This window comes from Pezoporus occidentalis, unplaced genomic scaffold (genome assembly GCF_034315485.1).
Source record: "Pezoporus occidentalis ecotype Australia unplaced genomic scaffold, CSIRO_AGI_Poc_V1 ctg121, whole genome shotgun sequence".
NCBI classification, from domain to species: domain Eukaryota; kingdom Metazoa; phylum Chordata; class Aves; order Psittaciformes; family Psittacidae; genus Pezoporus; species Pezoporus occidentalis.
In genome coordinates this window covers 3,552,662-3,572,978 of record NW_026913006.1, presented here as the reverse complement: position 1 = coordinate 3,572,978, position 20,317 = coordinate 3,552,662, and the positions used below count along the sequence as shown (strand labels likewise).

General features: G+C 39.4%; 1 protein-coding gene across 4 annotated transcripts in view; it reads right to left on the bottom strand.

Moving 5' to 3' along the window:
* The window catches only part of LOC134157869 (leucine-rich repeat-containing protein 4C), a 536,647-nt gene that overhangs the window by 362,184 nt on the left and 154,146 nt on the right, over window positions 1-20,317 (bottom strand). The gene's annotated exons all lie outside the window — the stretch shown is intronic.

Sequence of the window (20,317 nt, the reverse complement as noted above, 5' to 3'; positions counted from 1 at the left end):
AATACAAGGTAAAGTTGAATAACAATCTGTTTCTGAAACAAAAATCTTCTGTTCCATGTCATTCCATTTTAATTCCTCAGAGAAACTTTACAGGTATTAACACTTTTCAAAACAAAACCTTTATTTTAATAAATAAATAAATAAAGAAGAATCCTACAAAACCATTGAAGAGACTAGTGAATTGCATTACCCTACACTGCATGAAGACACAAAATAGTTTATAAAGACTGCCATGCCCAAATCCTCCTTACAAGGGATGAACAAAAATTAACTTTTTCACCAACTTCAACAGAGCTCTGTCAAGTACTTACTACTAAGAGATTCGGGGAGATTAATCAGAAAAGACACAGAAGAGGATGGGTTCATCTCACATTTCTTACTCTTTAGACACCAAGTTTTAGACCATAGAAGAATGAGCACTGTTGCCTTTGCACAAGTGGGATGGGAAACAAGACAGCACATGAATTATTTGAAACCATAAATTTGAAATGAAAATAGATAAACCTAAAATTTTGATATTCTTACTGACCTCCCTGTTGAGATACTGCCGTAATCCTCCCTGCAGGGATCTGGTAGCTGAAGAAGGGCAAGTTCATTGAAGGTAAATCATAAAATTTGAGGAGAGAAGACAAGGAGCAAACAAACTTTTTCAAAGTAAGGTAGGACAAACTGATTAGTAAGGTCATTCTAATGTTTCATGTAAAAAACAGTGAGGCCTCAGACAGCTTGTTTAAACAATAAACAATTATTTTATAGCCTTTTAGTATGGCTTCCAGGTTAATATGACCTAGCCTACTTGAAAGCTTGCCTGTTCAGTGTCTTCTCTAGACAGTTCCAGGAATTGAGCCTTAGTTTTGATTCCAGTGACCAGATGTTAGCAGTGGAATGAGCGTCTCTGAGTGCACACACTGTCCAAGAGTACTGGCATGAATTAAAGCTTCCCTACCAGCATTAACCACCTCAAACTCATCTTGTATGCTTAAACAAGTAAAACCTGGCCTTTCTAAAATGACTGGGTAATACATCTCAGAGCAAATTTTGCATAAGTAGCTATGCACAAAATAATACCTCTTTGTCTCCCATGACAGATTGCAAAGCATGGTAAAAAACATCTCTATACCCACTGCATCTTTGGCATCACACCAGCAAAAGAAAGTTACCACTGTCACAAGTGTACATTTGACCTTGGGAAAAGCTTAGTGTTGACTAGTACCAAAGGGATTAGCAAATGGACTATTTTTCCAACACAGTTTTCAATTACTTTGTTGAGCAATTAAAATGCTAATTAAAAACCAATCCAAAACTCAGGCCTCAGAAGGTTATGAAATAATAAGCTCATGTACACTCACTGCATGGGAAGCATTACAAAGGTCACAATGCAGCTGGAACAGAAAGGTGCAAAAGAGAGGGACCGTATTATGCTTGGTGTTGGCTGCTTTCTTATTAAAAAGAAAAAGGTACTTCAAATCAATCTGGAAATGTGTTTTCTAAGTGCTGGGTTAGTTCAAAGGTTTATAGAAACTACCTTGGCAGATACTGGCTTCAGGCAGAATTCACCATTCACATTGACTGATTGATTGATTGATTGATTGATTGATGGCTTGGCTTCGTGAACGAAGATTTGGGAAGGGCTTTAACTACGTTTACGACAAGCACGATGAACAAGGGCATGTGGGATATCCAAATCTGGTTGGAAAAAAAGGCTGCTTAGGCAATCAGGAAGTGTCTGAGCATGACTGTCAACTCCTGAGCTAACTCAAGCTACCCATGCGCTGGTCTGCCCACGTGCAATGTTGGATCTGCAGCTTCCCATGCACCTTGTCACCTACCGTTTAGACCCTCACCCGTCCATACAGACAAGTAAGAGCAAGCCCTTCCAGCCTGTGCAGTGGATTTTTCTAGGTGAAGCACAGCTTGTGCAGAACATACGACAAGAAAAAAAGCACATTCACTCTGCTCTCAACTTGAGAAGAACAGAGTTCAGTCGAGTTCTAAAATAATTATGAAGTTGTTTTATTAATCAGAAGATTTTTTTCTTAGTTGATGTTTGGGTTTACTTACTTTCAGCTATCAAGCTCATGTCTGCAATCAAGAGAATTTGAACCTTGCTTTAATTTCAGCTTATAGCTGTGATTCTCATGCAATTGTAGAAATTTAGAACTTGCTATCTGAAGAAAACCCCTAAATACTGAGTCACAAAAGAAAGTTTGGAGAGCTAGTAGCACTGAATCCACCACTAGTGGCAACTAGGTTCTGTTCTGGAGGATGAAGTGTCATACAGGAGTGATCTAAAAGGAAAGCAAATTACTCAAAAAACCCATAAACATTATTTTCCTGTTCATGCTCAATAGAACAATAAGCATTGCTTTGAATCAAATTCTCTATAGGCTAGAGTCAAGCTGTGCAAAAGGAACACTCTGTGCCGTCCCACCTGGGAAGGCCCTGGAGCCACCCTGAAATACCTATGTACTGTATAGTCAGTGGGGAGGGAGGAGCCAATTCCTGCACCCACGTAACTCATTCACATATGAATAGGATTCAGTCTGTTCCTCCGAAGCTACTGATGGAGATCTTGTGCATTTCCCAAGTAATATTTTCCATCACAGCTATGGATACCTACTGCCAAATTGATTTAAACTGACACTATCATGGATCCTGTAACAAAGTTTCCCTTAAACAATTTCAGTGATACTCAAAGTTCATTATAATTAAAAGAAAAATAAAGCAATAATGTAATTGGAGAATGCTCAGGAAAGACTTACATCAGCCTTCCAATACCTACCAACCCTAAAGGGGGCTACAAGAAATCTGGAAAGGGACTTTTACAAGAGCTTGTAGAGACAGGACAAGGGGGAATGACTTTAACCTGACAAAAGGAAGATTGAGATGAGCTCTTAGGCAGCAGTTCTTCCCTGTGAGGGTGATAGGGCCCTGGCACAGGATGCCCAGAGAAGCTGTGGCTGCCCAGAGAAGCTGTGGTTGCCCCATCCATGGCAGTGTTCAAGGCCAGGATGGACAGGGCTTGAAGCATCCTGGTCTAGTGGAAGGTGTCCCTGCCTGTGGCAGGGGGTTGGAGCTAGATGAGATTTAAGGCCTGTTTCAGACCAAACCAGTCTGTGACTTTATAACCTCAGCTTTCTAAGACCTCCACTGTGATTTGCTTTTATAGTATCATATGTATGGAATCACTTAGCATAAATTGCCTATGTCTTAAATTTTCATTACTATTAGATGAACTAAACATTGAAAACAGAAGAAAACCTTTGTGCCACAGAACATAGGTCCGATCTTATCTCAGAAGTGAAACCCTTATTTTAGTGATACAGCTACTGAATTTGCATTGGGCTATATGGCTATACAGACCCAGACACAAGGCCAGAAAGGTGAGTTCAGAAGTGGTCTCACTGAAATCAACCACATACTAGCTTGTAAAATCAGTGTCTACCTTAACTCCAATGTTTAGAACGTGTTTGTTAGGAAAAAAAAAATGTCCAGAAATTCTTTGCTAAAGAGACTGAAAACCAAGACTATTACTTATTTATAATATATAATATATATATTTATTATTATTTATTATAAAAGTTGTTACTGAATAGTCTATTTTTTTCTATTAAAAACATGAATCTACAAAGTAATCTGAAAATTAAAATTCAAATCCTAGAATTACACTTTCCACTTCAGTATATTACTCACACTTTTTCTTATGAACAGATCTCCAGTGCTACACATGGCAGCTGTTAAGAAGACATAGTAATGCTGCAGGAAAGAAATAAACCTTTTCTCTCAATTGGAAACTGTCAGCTGAAATTTGGTCCACTGACTGTAATTACCAAGACTGGATTTTGGCCAAGACATTATGAACATTAACACATCAAATTGTGATATAGATCAAGTTAACATTTCAAAGAAACATTGTTCTAACCATGTCATTAAATTTATTTGGATACATCTTCTGAAAAAAAGGCTACTTTGTAATATCACTGAAAATATTTTACTTAGCACTGAAATGTTAAAATGAGTATTATCAGCAAAAAGAAAACTTGGCTGCACTCATTTCTAAGACAAAAATGTACCTAAAGTATTGGCTTTCTCCTCTTTTATTTCATTATAAATCCCCTTAACTCTGCTAATCCAGCTTCATGTCTCCAGCATCATTTATATTTTGTATACTAATATGCTAGCTGGTTCTGTCTCTTACAGGATTTTTCCTTAGCAAAGTGCCAGATGATTCTCATTTCTTGTCAATGTCACAAAAACCCTGTAATGCCACCTAAACAGTGTTATGGTAACTGTTAGTAAATTAGATACCATTTCTTAGTTGACAAGGTGAAAGCATTCTGTCCCTAATGCAAGAAAATCTGTCAGAAAATGTTCTATTATTGACATATTTGAGGAAAGTTTGTGGTTTCACCAACTTTGACAAAGTGTGACTTCCTAATACTAATGGCATTAATCAATAAATATAATGGAAGAAAGTCACTGAAGGAACCAACCATCATTCAGATTTTAAATTGATGTTTTCATTACATATGTTACGTATAAGGGCCATGAATATGCTTCAAGGGCTGCAGCAACTCTCTTATGGGGACAGGCTGAGAAAGCTGGGTTTGTTCAGCCTGGAGAAGAGAAGGCTCCAGGGAGACCTTAGAGAAGATTCCAGTGCCTAAACAGGGTCTACAGAAAAGATGGGTAGGGACTTAGGTTGTAGGTAGGTAGAATACCTTTATTCTCTTTAAATCTGAAAGAGGGTAGATTGAAATTAGATATAAGGAAGAAGTTCTTCCCTCTGAGGATGGTGAGGCAACCTAGCACAGGTTGCCCAGGGAAACTGTGGCTGCCCCACCCTTGCCAGTGTTCACAGCCAGGTTAGACAGGGCTTGGAGCAACCTGGTCTAGTGGAAGGTGTCCCTGCCAGTGGCAGGGGGTTAGAACTAGATGATATTAAGGTCCCTTCCAACCCTAACCAGTCTGTGATTATATTACACCATACAAGACAACAACAATTTGTGGCATAGGAGAGAATACTGAATAGAAACTGCCTAACAGTTCTAAGAATTTAGTTGATCAAACTCCTACAGAAGCTAAATTTCCTATAACCTGAGTTAAACAAGTAACACTACCAATAGCTTTCAGCAGTATAAAAACTAAAATAAGCAATAAGCAGTTTATGTTTCTATACAGCTGATGGCAGTTTCTGACTGAATGCACAGCAATTTATTTAACTACAATTTTACCTAATTTCAATTAAATGTAATAAAAATATTAAACTACTAAGATCAACAGTTGGTGTAAGGGTACCGAAAATACTTCCATTCCTTCTCTGTTTTTCTCTTGCTTTTCTTTATACTAAAATTATCATCATGGTAGCGAATAAAACTCTTAACATGTAGATTCTATGTAGACAGTGAAAAAGTCTAATGGAGAGTGAGGACTAACAGTAGACTATCGTGGCCTGAACGAAGTCATGACACTGCTTAATGCTCTTGTCCCAGACATGCTAGAACTTCAACATGATCCAGAGTCAAAGGCAGCCAAGTGGGATGGCACTAATGACATTGCCAATGCATTTTTCTAAATTTCTTTGGCAGCAGAGTGCAGGCCATAGTTTGCTTTTACTTGGAGAGGTGTCCAGTTCACTTGGAACTGACTGCCCCAGGGGTACAAACACAGCCCTACCATCTGCCATGGATTAATCCAGACTGCACTGGAACAGGGGCAAGCTCCAGAACACCTGCAATACATTGATGACATTATCGTGTGTGGTGATACAGCAGAAGAAGTCTTTGAGAAAGGGAGGAAAATAATCCAAATCCTGCTGAAAGCCGGTTTTGCCATAAAATGGAGTAAGGTCAAGGGACCTGCACAGGAGATTCAATTTTTGGGAATAAAATGGCAAGATGGACGTAGACAGATCCCCACAGATGTGATCAACAAGATAACAGCAATGTCTCCGCCAACTAATAAAAAAGAAACGCAAGCTTTCTTGGGTGCTGTGGGGTTCTGGAGAATGCACATCCCAAATTACAGTTCGATTGTAAGCCCTTCCTATCATGTGACCCAGACAAGGAATGATTTTAAATGGGGCCCTGAGCAACAACAAGCCTTTGAACAAATTAAATGCGAGATAGTTCATGCAGTAGCCCTTGGACTAGTCTGGATCAGGCCAGATGTAAAAAATGTACTGTACACCGCAGCTGGGGAGAATGGTCCTACCTGGAACCTCTGGCAGAAAGCTCCAGGGGACACTCAAGGTTGACCCCTCATCTTTTGGAGTCGGGGATACAGAGAATCCGAGGCCAGCTATACTCCCACTGAGAAAGAGATACTGGCAGCCTATGAAGGGGTTCGAGCTGCTTCGTAAGTGACTGGCACTGAAGCACAGCTCCTCCTGGCACCCCGACTGCCTGGGCTGGGCTGGATGTTCAAAGGCAGGGTCTCCTCTACACATCATGCAACCAGTGCCACATGGAATGCTACAATGCTAAGTGGGCTGCACTAATTACACAACAAGCTCAAACAGGAAATCCCAGTCATTCAGGAATTCTAGAAGTCATTATGGACTGGCCACAGGGCAAAGATTTTGGTATAGAACCAGAGGAGGAGGTGACACATGCTGAGGAGGCTCCACTGTATAATGAATCACCAGAAAATGAGAAGCAATAGCCCTTGTTTACTTATGCTGACAGTACCTCAGAAATAAATGAGTCAGACAGTGGGACTCATTTCTGAAACAACCTCATAGACACCTGGGACAAAGAGCATTGAGCAATGCTGAGCAGGTGTTGAGCAATTGCAGCATGCATCAACCTGTTTTTCTTGGGTTTTGTCATTCGGATTACTGCTATATTTTCAGTTTTCTTTGTTCTTTTATTATTATCATCCGAAAATACCTGCTGAGATATAATAACACAAAATAAGTGTCTGGCTGGCTGGGATTTTGGTTTTTTTTATAAAATAGCAGAAAAGAAGTCACTGCAGAGAAGTCATGACCCACCCACCTCTGGAGACAGAAAAAGGTAAAAGCTAGTTGGTGATGGAAAGCAAAAAAGAAGGAAGCGTGACAGCATTGTTCCAGGAAGTCCCCTTCACACTTTCTTTTTTACAAGAGAAAAAAAACTCTGGCAAATAAAACACAGGCATCTGTAGCTGCAGGGGGTTTAGCTACTCCAGGTGAAGGATGTTCCATTCAAAATTGCATCATTCCAAGAATACTCATGTCTCTTTTTAATCATGTCCTTTTTTTTCTTTGTGTTCCTCTGTTTTTCTCTTCCCCTCTCCCACAGCATTTTTGTCCCTTTCCTTCCTAAAATTCTCTTCAATATTGTTCCATTTCTCTTGCTGATATTTATATTAGGTTCTGTAAGCCAGACTGTAGTTTTACAGCCAGAATATTTCAGTTAATAGTAACAGACAGATGGCAGAGTTTGAAGTATTTTAGTAGTGATGGTCTTTTACTAGCAGTCAGTACACAGAGGAGGCAAGAGGTTGCCAAAACCATTTCCCACAAACTTTTGGAAACATGTAGGAACATCAGGAAATCCTAGAATGCATTTGGAAACTCCCTTGTAGAAACATTAAAAAATGCTGATAGAGTTCTCAAAGTTGCTTGCACATGAAAGGAAGGCAATAGATTAAGACCTGTGTCCATTACAGTTGTTAATAATCCTGGAATCCACTATTTCTTTACCATAAGAGAATGTTCTGGTAAAATTACTCTTTGTTTATAGCTTACAGGTAACTCCCACAAGTTTTTACTATTTTAGTACCATTTCTGATCCAGCAGACAAAGAGAGGATAGAAAAGACTAGCTGTGGTTTTAAGGACATAAAGAAAACAATTAAAGCTCAAATGAAGAAAGATGTGAAAGTTAACCTTCTACCCCAAGTGTCTGAAGGGGACTTGGGGTAGAGCTTGTAGAGGACAGCCTAGCAAACTGTTTTTCTTCATAATTTTATTCTCTTAAAAATTCCCTTTCAATTTTGAAACTATGAAGGCAGACAAAAATGAGAAAAAGAACCACATGCTATGACATGAGAAGAGTAGATGGCAATATTAAAATTGAGCCATTTATTTTATAATGTGTGTTTCCTCACTGCACCTCCCAGCTGCACCCTTCCATCTATTCACTCTAATATTTCTGTGAAGTCACCCACCTAATTTATTGTTGTTTTTTCAGAGTATAAATGCAGCCTTTCGTTTACTAATGGAGAATACAATTGTACCAGAAATTGTAAGCTGACCCATATTTCAACATTTATGTGAATCTGCACATAAATTTTAAACTGCTCTCTGCTGCTCCCTCTTTTAGAACTTCCCAAGCTTTAAAAAGAAACAAAAGGGGAAAAAAAATATCAATCTTGCGCTAATTGCCATGGATTCATAATTTTTTGTGAGCCATGACACAGTTATGTATAAACTGCACATACAGGGTTTGAACATTTTGCATTGCAATGAGCTTCTGATACATATTTCAGATTCCTCCCTACAAAGCAAATCAGAAGCCACAAAACAGCAGATCTGGGGAGAACAGAAGGAGAAAAAAAAAAATCAAAAACCCCAAACAACCAGGGAATAAAGGACAGGAATAGCACCAAGTTTTCTGTTTTATCTATTTCTTCCCTCCTATTTTCCTGAAGTAGGCAGCAGGCAAACATCCAACTAAAGACATGATTGAGAGTGCAGAGTCACCTTGTGAATTAGGCTTTCGGTCTAATAGAAGGGGAATGAACTCCACTGCTCTGCATTTTGGTAGAAAGGTGGAAGCTTACTTCTTGCCTAACACCAGATTCACAGTTTCAACATGGAATACCTCAGCAGAAGTAACAGAATATCATGTCACATTTCTGCATACATGGTTTCCTTTCCATAAGCCAATGATTTGCGCAACTAACTCTCCATAAAGGACTACTACGCACAAACTCATCTTCTTATTTTTCCTAAAGGGGCTGGCAAGAATCTGGAGAGGGACTTCGGACAAGGACCTGTAGGGACAGGAGAATGGGGAATGGCTTTAACCTGGCAGAGGGCAGACTGACAAGATGAGCTCTTAGGGGAAGTTCTTCCCTATGAGGGTGGTGAGGCGCTGGCACAGGTTGCCCAGAGAAGCTGTGGCTGCCCCATCCCTCGCAGTGTGCAAGGCCAGGTTGAACACTGGACAGGTCTTGGAGCAACCTGGTCTAGTGGAAGGTGTCCCTGCACATGGCAGGGTGTTGGAACTGTATGAGCTTTGAGGTCTCTCCAACACAAACTAGTCTGTAATTCTGTAATTATATAAATTAAACCTATTTTAATTTTAACAATAGACTTCTTCTACTCGATGACATTTGCCCATTCCAGTTAACATCTGAAAATCTTCTCTACACATTCCTCACTTTTAAAATGCTCCAATATCTCATTAGCTCTTGCACACATAACTTAAAAACAAAAACAAAAACAAAAGAAAAACAAAAAACAACAAAACAACAAAATAAACCAGAAACAAAAAAAAAACAAACAATTTTACTTAATTTTAGATGGTCAGAATGCTAGTGTGAGAGTCAGGAGACGACAGAAAAAGACGACTTCAAGTGCAAGTGGAATCTCACCAAGACGTTCACCTTTAACATTACTATCTAACAAAATAATAGAAACTATAGAATCAGAATAATTAGGGTTGGAAAGGACCTTAAGATCATCTAGTTCCAACCCCTTGCCATGGGCAGGGACACCACATCATGTCACCCAAGGCTCTGTCCAACCTGGCCTTGAACACTGCCAGGGATGGAGCATTCACAGCTTCGGCGGGCAACCCATTCCAGTGCCTTACCACCCTTACAGTAAAGAACTTCTTCCTTATATCCAATCTAGACTTCCCCTGATTAAGTTTTAAACCATTACCCTTTGTCCTATCACTAAGTCCCTAATGAACAGTCCCTCCGCAGCATCCTGATAGCCTCTTCAGATACTGGAGGGCTGCTATGAGGTCTCCACACAGCCTTCTCTTCTCCAGGCTGAACAGCCCCAACTTCCTCTGTACTTGTTCCAACATTTCCATGTCCTTTTTATGTTGAGGACACCAGAACTGTACACAAGTACTCCAAGTGAGGTCTCACGAGAGCAGAGTAGAGGGGCAGGATCACCTCCTTCGACCTGCTGGTCACACTCCTTTTGATGCAGCCCAGGATACGGTTGGCTTTCTGGGCTGCAAGCGCACACTGCCTGCTCATGTTCATTTTCTCATCGACCAGCACCCCAAAGTCCTTCTCCACACGGCTCCTCTGAATCTCTTCTCTGCCCACCCTGTAGCTGTGCCTGGGATTGCTCCGACCCAGGTGTAGGACCTTGCACTTGTCATGGTTGAACTTTATGAGGTTGGCATCAGCCCACTTCACAAATGTGTCAAGGTCCCTCTGGATGGCATTCCTTCCCTCCAGTGTACCAACCAAACCACACAGCTTGGCGTCATCGGCAAACTTGCTGATGGCTAGAAGATTCAGATCAGAGCAACCTTTCAAAAGTGTCTATTAAGAAGGCTACTGCAAGGACAACATTTTTTACACTTTTCCAGGCTGTCTATAAAATATGCAGTTATTACTTGCTAAGGACAATTTTGTTTGGATCTCATTTCCCTACTTTGCCTCTGAATGTCATGTACTTTTGTTTCCATTTTTTGTACAATTGCTGATTTTTCTCAGAAGACATCTGATGATGCCATACTGTTCTCAATTTCCTATCCTTCCTCCACAGATGAGGAGGAATGATTTATTATTTTGCCTTTAAAATAATGTATATGAAAACTGTCATGTCACCACTAAGCTGTTATGCCTTAAATTAGTTTTCCGAGAGGCCCATGGAAGCTGTGCTCAGTGTTATGTACCTTAGTGCCAGCAGAAGAATGGAAAAATAAACCCTCTTCTAAACCCATCAGATATTTTACCAGATCTTGCATTTTTCATATGTCAGAGAAAGTAAATTAACAGACTTAGTTAACAAGGAAGTGATAAGTAAACCTAACTCTCATTCTCTTAACAGATGTATATTAAATAAGAGCAGCAGGGAGAAGAAAAGGTAAGACAGGGAAAGGAGAAGAAAAGGAGGTCAAATTCAGTGTTTTGTATGTGTATTCTTTAGTATGACTTAGCAGCACTTCATGGTCTTGTGTAAATCCACTACACGTAAAATACAAACTCAGCTGTTAGAGTAGGTATCCATAGTCCAAAACATGAGTTTTTGCATCATGTCACTGAGTAGGACCCCCTTGATAGAGGGGTTGTCCTGTACACACTTTTCCTACTCATAACTCTATCAATTTCTTTCTCGTCAGCAGTGATCTTCCCTGCCACTTATCTACTTATCAACCACTGGTAAAAGAACTATGCCCTTACAGGTTTTTACATTTACATTTAAAGAACTGTATGCAATAAGAATTTAAGTAAGTGAAAAATAAAACACCTGGAAATCAGAACAAGAGATAAGTCTACATCACCACATTCATCGTTTGCAGGATTAAAGAGTTCTCAGTCATCGATTCAAAGATAATAACAAACAACAAACCATACCCCAAGCAGTGAATAACAAATAAGTGAAGCACATAAATTGCTCATTTGCAATGGGTTGTTTCATGTTATTAGTTGAAAACTGCTAAAATTAGCAGATATTTATGAATTACAACAATCACAGAAATAATGATGTATTAAAAGGTAAGGAAAAGAAGAGGCTGCTTTTGTAGTTAACAACACTGGTAATAAATACTTTTACTAATCTAATCTGTCATGCATTTTATTGCAAGTGACCAGACTTGCTGAGTCTGAAATTATCTGAAATGATGACTCCAAAAAGGAAAACAGGTCAGGGATCAACAACAGCTTTTACACAGCATGCAGGAAAGTTCTAGTGTTTTCAAATATCTGCTATGAAAGCTGTTCAGAGGTGATAGATGGGTCTCAGTCCTGTTGTGGTCCATGTTACACTTCACTTTTGCAAAGTGACTTTTCCATTCCTTAATTCACACACAAAGTATAGCTAAAGAAAAGCACTGTTGCTCTAAACCTGATATTAGTGCTGCATGTTGTTTTCTTGACCCCTAAAAGCAAACCAACTGCACATTAGATTAAAAAAAAAACCAAACAAACAACTCCTTTTGAAAGCCTCATTTTTTTGGTCAGTATCCCTCAGTTTCTAAACAGGAAGATCTCAGCAGGTACTTCATCAAACCTCTGACCTCCTTCTCCCCATTCCTGCTTTCGAAGTGCTGAGACCTTCAAAGGAAGTTTTCCAATAGTGTGACAGATACAAAAAACATGATGCTAAACAAGAGACAAATAAAAATAGAAAAAGAAACGGAATAAAAATAGCATTATAAACAATCTGTATGTATGAAGTAGTTATTTTCACAAACTAGAATCAAATACTTTTAGGCATGAGGCAAAAAATTATGAGTAAAACATGGTCAATTGTTAGACACAGCAGTCTGTTAGAGGAGCTCCTAAACCCAAGATACCAAAAACTATTGTGTGTGAAACTAAAGTGCAAAAAAAATGGACTCAGCACATATGCTGAAGAGAAACTCATTTTCTCATTTTCAGAACAGAATGTAGCATTATAGAAACAGAAGTCAGCTGACATTTTATTTCTATTTTCTACTTTGCCATAAGAAAAGAATGTAAAATTTGTCATACTGGTTCAGCTCAAATACTTCAGCTCATTTCAGAGAGTAGCCAAAAGTTAGTCTCATCAGAATGAATACAAGTCATGAGCAGTCACATATATTTCCCCCACTGTCTCCCAACTTCTAGCCATTCATAACTCAGACACATTTGTAGATGTTACATTTAGTTGATTATGGGATCCTTCCTTAAGAGCTTTCTCACAAGCCTTTAGGAGATGAAGCTAATTTTAATTATTGACCACACAGCTCTTTGTTCAGATGATTTCAGTTACGTCTGTGTATTGTGATTCACTTTGCAAAAGTTATGCTGATCATTCCCCAGTGTATTTATCCATAAGGCCTTTTGGTTTTGATACAGACTAATATTTTGCTGTGAGCAGTTTTCCAGATCTTCCTGGAGCCCTGTTTAGGAATATATATTTTGCAACTCACAGCCTTTGACTACCTAGGCAGTGGGAAGCAAGAGGACACCAACCACATTTATTTGCTCTGTGTAATGGAGTTGGCTATTTCATTCTTGCTTTCCTTCTGAGTACTTTTCTGATCCTGGCCTGTTCACTTCGTCTCATTCTTACACAGCCTCTACTGCTGACAATGTCTCTGAAATGACATTTCAGAGCATTCATCCAGCTTAAGCCCTCAAAAATTGTCATTAACACAGGAAAACCAAGCAAGGAAATATAGCATGTTTCACACTGCCTTACATCATTTTTACACTGCCTTACACATTTTTACACTGCCTTATCATCAGCAATTTGTACTGATCATTTCATACCCTGAAATATGAACAACAGCTTATCCGCAGGGACAGTGTACCAGAAATTGCTGTTTCTCTTTTCAGCTTCACATGCCAAAGTTCTTCAGTTATGTTTTCTGTACACTATCACTGTTGCTAATGAAGCCAGAAACAGATCCCACCAGTCTCAGCTAACTTTTATAAATGTGATTATTCAAAAAAAACTTTGATCCGTATCACTTCCATAATAATGCTTTAAGCTATTTACATTAACATTAAATAAAATATTTTAATACCAAATATAATAATTTTATTTTAATGTATATTAGATTTAACATTTAATACATTTGCAAACATACAACACAGTCTCACACATTGTTCAGGGTGCATAAAAAGAATTCAAAACCACAAGATAGGCCTCAGACATCAAAGAAGGTATCTCAACAGTTTGGATAGTCTGCAGAGTAACTCTTCTAATCTATGGCAATTTCAAGCCCAGAATAGAAAACCTCATCTTCTCAAATTTAAATTCATTTGAGGTAGATGCAGAAAGAGCACTGAATAGCCTGCTAGTCTTCAAAGGACTGATAAAAGTGCAGATTCATAATTATAACCATGCCTTTTTAGAGCACATTTCCATAGCAGCAATAGAATCATAGAATCAACCAGGTTGGAAAGGACCTTTAAGATCATCAACCATTCCGCAGCACTGCCAAGGCCACCATTAAACCATGTCACTGAGGGCCTCATCTACAAGTTTTGTGAATACTTCCAGGGATGTTGACACCACCACTGCCCTGGGGGAGTCTGTGCCAACACCTGATGACCCTCGCTGTGAAGAAATTGTTCCTAATCTCCAGTCTAAACCTCCCCAGGAGCAGCTTGAGGCAATTTCCCCTTGTCCTGTCACTTGTTCCTTAGGAGCAGAGACCAGCCACCTCCTGGCTCCAGCCTCCTTTCAGGTAGTTGTAGAGAGCAATAAGGTCCCCCCTGAGCCTTCTCTCTCTCCTGGGGATTTACCCCCAGTTCCCTCAGCTGTTCCTCATCACACCTGTGCTCCAGGCCCTTCACCAGCTCCATTGCCCTTTTCTGGACCTGCTCCAGCACCTCAATGTCTCTCTTGTAGTGAGTGGCTCGGAACTGAATACAGGATTAGAGGTGCAACCTCACCAGTGCACAGTACAGGGGAGCTCCTTCTCCTTTTCCATGAACAGCTTTCCAGCCACCATCCCCGAGCTTGTAATGTGGGGGGTTGCTGCAGTCAAATTGGCACTTTGCCTTGTTAAACCTTGTACCACTGGCCACAGCCCATTGATCCAGCCTGTCCACATCAAAAATATTAAAAGAAAATAAGAAAAAAAACCCAAACCAGTGCCACAGCAAACAGCAGTTCCAAACCTCTAATTCTCAAATGTCTGCAGGGGATGGGTCATGCTTCATGCCTCCCTCAGCTCAGCTGTGAATTGTGACTCCAGCCATCCCAGCACTCACTCACTTGAAAACTTCATCCAAGTTTCAGCAATGTTATGGTGTTCTCAGCCCCCCTCGGCAGATGCTGGCACCATGGCATCATCTCTGTAAGCCATGGCACTGCTGGGCACCACACTGTCTCCGATCACTGCTGGGCCTACCTTCTGAGGTGGCAATGGCTGCCAACAATGAGGCAGGGCGGGATAGCTGGGCTGGGGCAGACAGTGACACCAGAGCCTGTGCACCTCTGCAACCCCCTCCTCAGGTCTTACCAGTGAGGAAGCTAGTCTAAATCACTATTAGAACTGGCATCTAAAGGGGCCGACAGGAAATCTGGAGAGGGGCTTTTGACAAGGACCTCTAAGGAGCAGGATAAGGGGGAATGGCTTTAACCTGACCAAGAGGAGAGAGGAAGAACTTTTCCCCTATGAGGGTGGTGAGACACTGGCACAGGTTGCCCAGAGAAGCTGTGGCTGCCCCATTCCCAGCAGTGTTCAAGGCCAGGTTGGATGGGGCTTCGAGCAACCTAGTCTAGTGGAAGGTGTCCCTGCCCATGGCAGGGGGATGGAACTGGATGAGGTTTAAGGTCCCTTCCAATGCAAACCCCTCCCTGATTTTGTGAAAAGTCGAGAATTTAGAGTGACAAAATCACGTACGATAAGCCAGTTCCCTGTTACTACTCAGACTCTTCCAGGCCCATTGGATGTCAGTTACATAATCCACATGTATCTCCCCTACTTCCCCTCCTGATTTTCTGCTGTCTTTAGACAGCATTCTGTACAGCACAGAATAAATGCAATCTTACACATTATCCTGGCACTTTCTTGTAAAAAAACACATTCTGGCAAAAACTGCAGACCTCCTAGTATTCAAATTGTCCTACTCAGTGGTAGAATTAACATGTAATATTAACCATTAATATAACAGAATCGCTTCCAAAAGTTTGTCACTGTCTTGAAGCCAGGACTTGTATTTCACACTGAAAGTAAAATGCTGACCCAAGAGATGAGACGATAGGTTTCACACCGTGGGAAATAAGGAAATCAAGGAACAGAAAGGAGCGTAATTTAACAAGGTATCCATCCCTAAAATAGCTCTACTGGAAGCAAAGGGGCTATTTCCAGCAAGGATTAATTCAGGACAGTAATACCAGTTATTGGGTTGCATTAGCAAACAGAGCTGTACAGCACTGAAAATTGTTTGGATCGTGCATGCAAGCTCCCTTGGAACAGAGAACAGAAATTAAGTAGGTGCCTTTCAAGGCCACTGCCACAGCTTTCCATAATGAATTTGGGATATATTATGTCTGCAGTGTCCCTGCTGAAGTGATTGCCATCACCTGTGTGGATAAACAAAGCAAGGAAAAGGGAAAAATGTACTATAAAGAGATTAAGCGATGTAATTAAGAGAAATGGGGGGAAAAATTGAGAACTCCTAGCTAGAAAATCTGAGAGCCACCAGATCAGATAGTAATTCAGCCAAACACATCACCCTCCTCTCCAGCTACACAAGGTTGCAGTGAGAAAAACATGAGCTACCACATTCAAGGAAGAATAGGGTGAGTGTTCAAGCACCTTTTCCATGTTCAAACCAAAACGGCTGGGATAGAAGTAATGGAGCAAGCAGGGAAAATACATACTTTTAAAAATGGTCATGAGCTCAGTATACTAACTCTTTCAGAAAAGAACTCCTGAAGGGAAGTTTTTATTTTGGACCAAAACAGAGGGAATCACCAGCTGTAAAATTGCAGGTCCTAAGTGCCAGTAAGTGCTGGATAGCTGCTACTCTCAGAATACTTTCTGCTGCAGTCAGGTTATAAACATTGATGATATTTATTTGTCTTCAGAAAGATTAATTCACTTAGTAAAAAATAAAAGGGGCAATTCATTCTCCTATTTGGAATTCACCCTGGTACTGTCAAGGTACCCAATCTCCTCCTCCTAAAATACAAAATAATATGGTTGCAGACTAAGCAGCATTAAGAGTCTGGGAAAAACTATGGTGAAACAGGATGTAAGGAATAATCTCTGTCTGGAATTTTTGCATAGTATAAGTAATGAGACAGAGGAACACCAAATAAGTTATCCTCCTTTATTTTTCATCTGAAGGAGAGAGGAGAAGCCCTTAAAACAAGCTACACAGAACAGCATTTGGAGAGAGAACTAAGTTGTGGGTGCATTTATGAAGCGATCATCAGACTAAGTGTTTAACTGGTGAAGTTTTGCCTTGTGAGGAAATGGCAAGTCAGCCTGTAAATTCAACTTCTGAGTATATAAGAAAGATAATTTAAACTTTTTCAAGGAGCATGAGAAAGCTTATAGTCAAGGATCTACTGTAAAAATAATATACATTCGTCAAAAAATATTGCTTTGAAGATACTTGGAAAAATAAGTTAACTAACTCTTCACTACAACCCAAAAATGTCCAACAGTTATTACATGAATATGTAAAGTTCAACTATGTAGTAGGGATACACATCGAATAAATCCCCTGTAATACTACATTAAGAATGATGATGTATCATGACCATTTTTAAGGACTCAGCGACACTTGTTACACATAACAAAATATAAATGCATACCAAAAGCTGACAACCTTGGAAGCACATTTGATAGTGATTTGAGTGGAATAAATTCTAAAATAATTATATATATATATATATACTCATACCTACAAAATCCTACATAAAGTTATATCAGAATAAGATCTAAGTCTTTCGGAAATCAACTCCTCAATTAAGAACCAGAGATCATCAAAATAGACAATTGTTATTTGAGGTAAATCTAAAGCCTCACAAATAGAAAACACTTTGTGTCACTAAAGAGTAAGCCACTAAGAAATAGAAGATAACTGTTTCTAATAACACTATATGCAGAAAACACAGGTGGGAACAAGTCCTAAGTAGCCTTGGAAATATTATACTTTTATTTAGTATTGAGACTTACTTTCTATATCCTTTTTAACTTCACCAGAAAAAAAAAACAAAACAAAACCAAACCAAAAAAACCCAAACTTAAAAAATAAAATAATTAGGATCTGAAATATTTCCTGTGTTGTAGACCTACACTGGTATCCATGGTCTTATGCTGCTTAATTTGTGCACAATTTGCAAACTCAATGTAAAATATACCAGTAATATATGTATGTAATACAAATCATAACAGCTACTTCTAAAGTATTGACAAAATGCAATTTGTTGAGCATAAAATTGGCTTTACATACAATTCAGTGTACAACTGTCATCCTCCAGTGCATGCAACATTTGATTTGTTGCATAGATCTTGAATCAAATAATTGTGAAGACATACGTAATGCTACACCTCTCTCTTCTGCTTTTTCTGAAACCTCTGGAAAGAATCTCTAAGAATCCTGCAATACTAAATTAGGTCGACTCCACGAAATTTACACAAATTAACACTGTAAATGGGGAAGCAAATGTACACTAAAGCTTTTAAATTTATACATATTAATTTAAAGAAAACATCCCTGGCAGTGTTCAAGGCCAGGTTGTACAGGGCTTGGAGCAGCCTGGTCTAGTGGAAGGTGTCACTGCCCGTGGCAGGGGTTTGGAACTGAATGAAATGAGCTTTAAGGTCCCTTCCAACCCAAACCAGTCTGTGATTCTATGAAAATAACTGTATTGTCTAAACTCTCAGACAAGTTTTCTCACCTAACTTCAGTCAAATTTCTTACGGGCAGCCTCATCTAATTGTTCTCTTCTGTGTATTTATTCTAAGCAAGCCACTTAATACAGGTCTGCACTGAATATGTGAGCTAGTGAGGGCTTTCAGCTGTTACTGCAGTATGGTGTTTCCTTGTCACAATCAATCAGGGAATGAAAGTAGTTTGGCACCTGAGAGTTACCAACACTGTATTCAGCCACTCACACCACGAAGTTGCTCTGGTTCAGGAGGAAAAGGAAAACAAACCATTGTAGGTAGCATTCTGAGGACATTGAAGGACTTCACCCTACAAAAACATGATGCTTACTTAGCATTTAAAGCAGAGGATTAAGCCAACACTAATGGTTGTTGCTAATTAGATTTTTAAAGAGCTCGCTGGGAATTTGGAACTAAAAATTACTGTGCCAAACTCCAAAGAACTGGCCATATTTAACTGCTTGACTGTGTGGCTGAAGCAGACAGAAATAGTCTTAAAATGTGGCATAATTATTCAGCCATGTTCCTAGCTACTCCTCAATGTTAATTATGCATTAAAAGCTAATAGTGTTATTTATGACTGTTCAGGGTAATATTTATTTATAATGTGTACTCAGGCTTTCTAACAGAAGTCTGCCTTCTATACTTAATGATTCACAGGTAGGGAAAAGGTCCCCAGATTTCATTTTATTTCATTTTTTTTTATCCTGGATTCAGGAATCTTCCTTGAATGTAAAGCCATACATTTTGCCAGAATGACCACCTCTAAACTCTTAAGTTCATTTTGCAAAGACTTGCTTTCCAGCACACTCTAACACAGTAGCAGACAGCAATATCAATTACCTACCACAAATTCTATGTAATGCTTGTTCTTGTGTAATAAGGTCAAAAAGAAGCACAATGGCATAACATGGGACAAGCTCTATTGGCTATTGTTGAAATTATATTCAAAATAATAACATTCCAGGTTTTTTTGGGGGGAGCCAACAGAGAAGGGAGAATATAAAGACTGCAAAGACTAACAAATGTGACCATTATTTGAGACCATATATGTTGAATGCCATATTCAAGGCCATTCTACCAAAACTATTGATGCATCACAATCCAGAAGCAGACACTTTTGGGCAGGAAGTATGTGGGCAGGAATTAGTTGTAATACAATTGTAAGTTGTCAAGAATTGCACACATAATTAAATTACTGTTTATCCATTCAAGAGCAGATAGCTCAGAACAAGTTTAGAATGAATGCAAATTAACCATAAGTAGCCATTTAGATTTGTTCAGCACCTGAAGGGAACATATTTAAACCACAATTCAATATTTTCAGACTTATGTAGGCATTTTGAATTCAGCAAAACCAATAAATATTTTAACAAAAGATAACAAGAACCCCCCATTTCTATTTTGCCATAAACCCAACCAATTTAGAACTGAAAGAGTCCTGATTTTAACCAGTTCTCAGTTACAAGTGTTCCTAGTCACTTTTCTATTACTCGACCATCTTTATTTTTTTGCATATGTTTACTCCTACAGGACATATACATTTGAAGGAATAGCTATTGCTATTTGTGAAGTCCTTGACACAAAATCAGCAGAGAGAAGGACAGCACATACCTCCTTTCCCTTTTTCTTAACAGGTAACTTTGCACTTCAACTCTCAAACTCTGTTCTCATATCATGCCTCTACCTCTGGCTGCCTTTCAGGATGTCAGTGACCTGCAAAGGGCAATGCACTCCTGTGATCCATGCTTTACTGAAAAAGTACCCAGATTTGGGTTTGCTAAGCTTATTCTGAACGGACAGAGA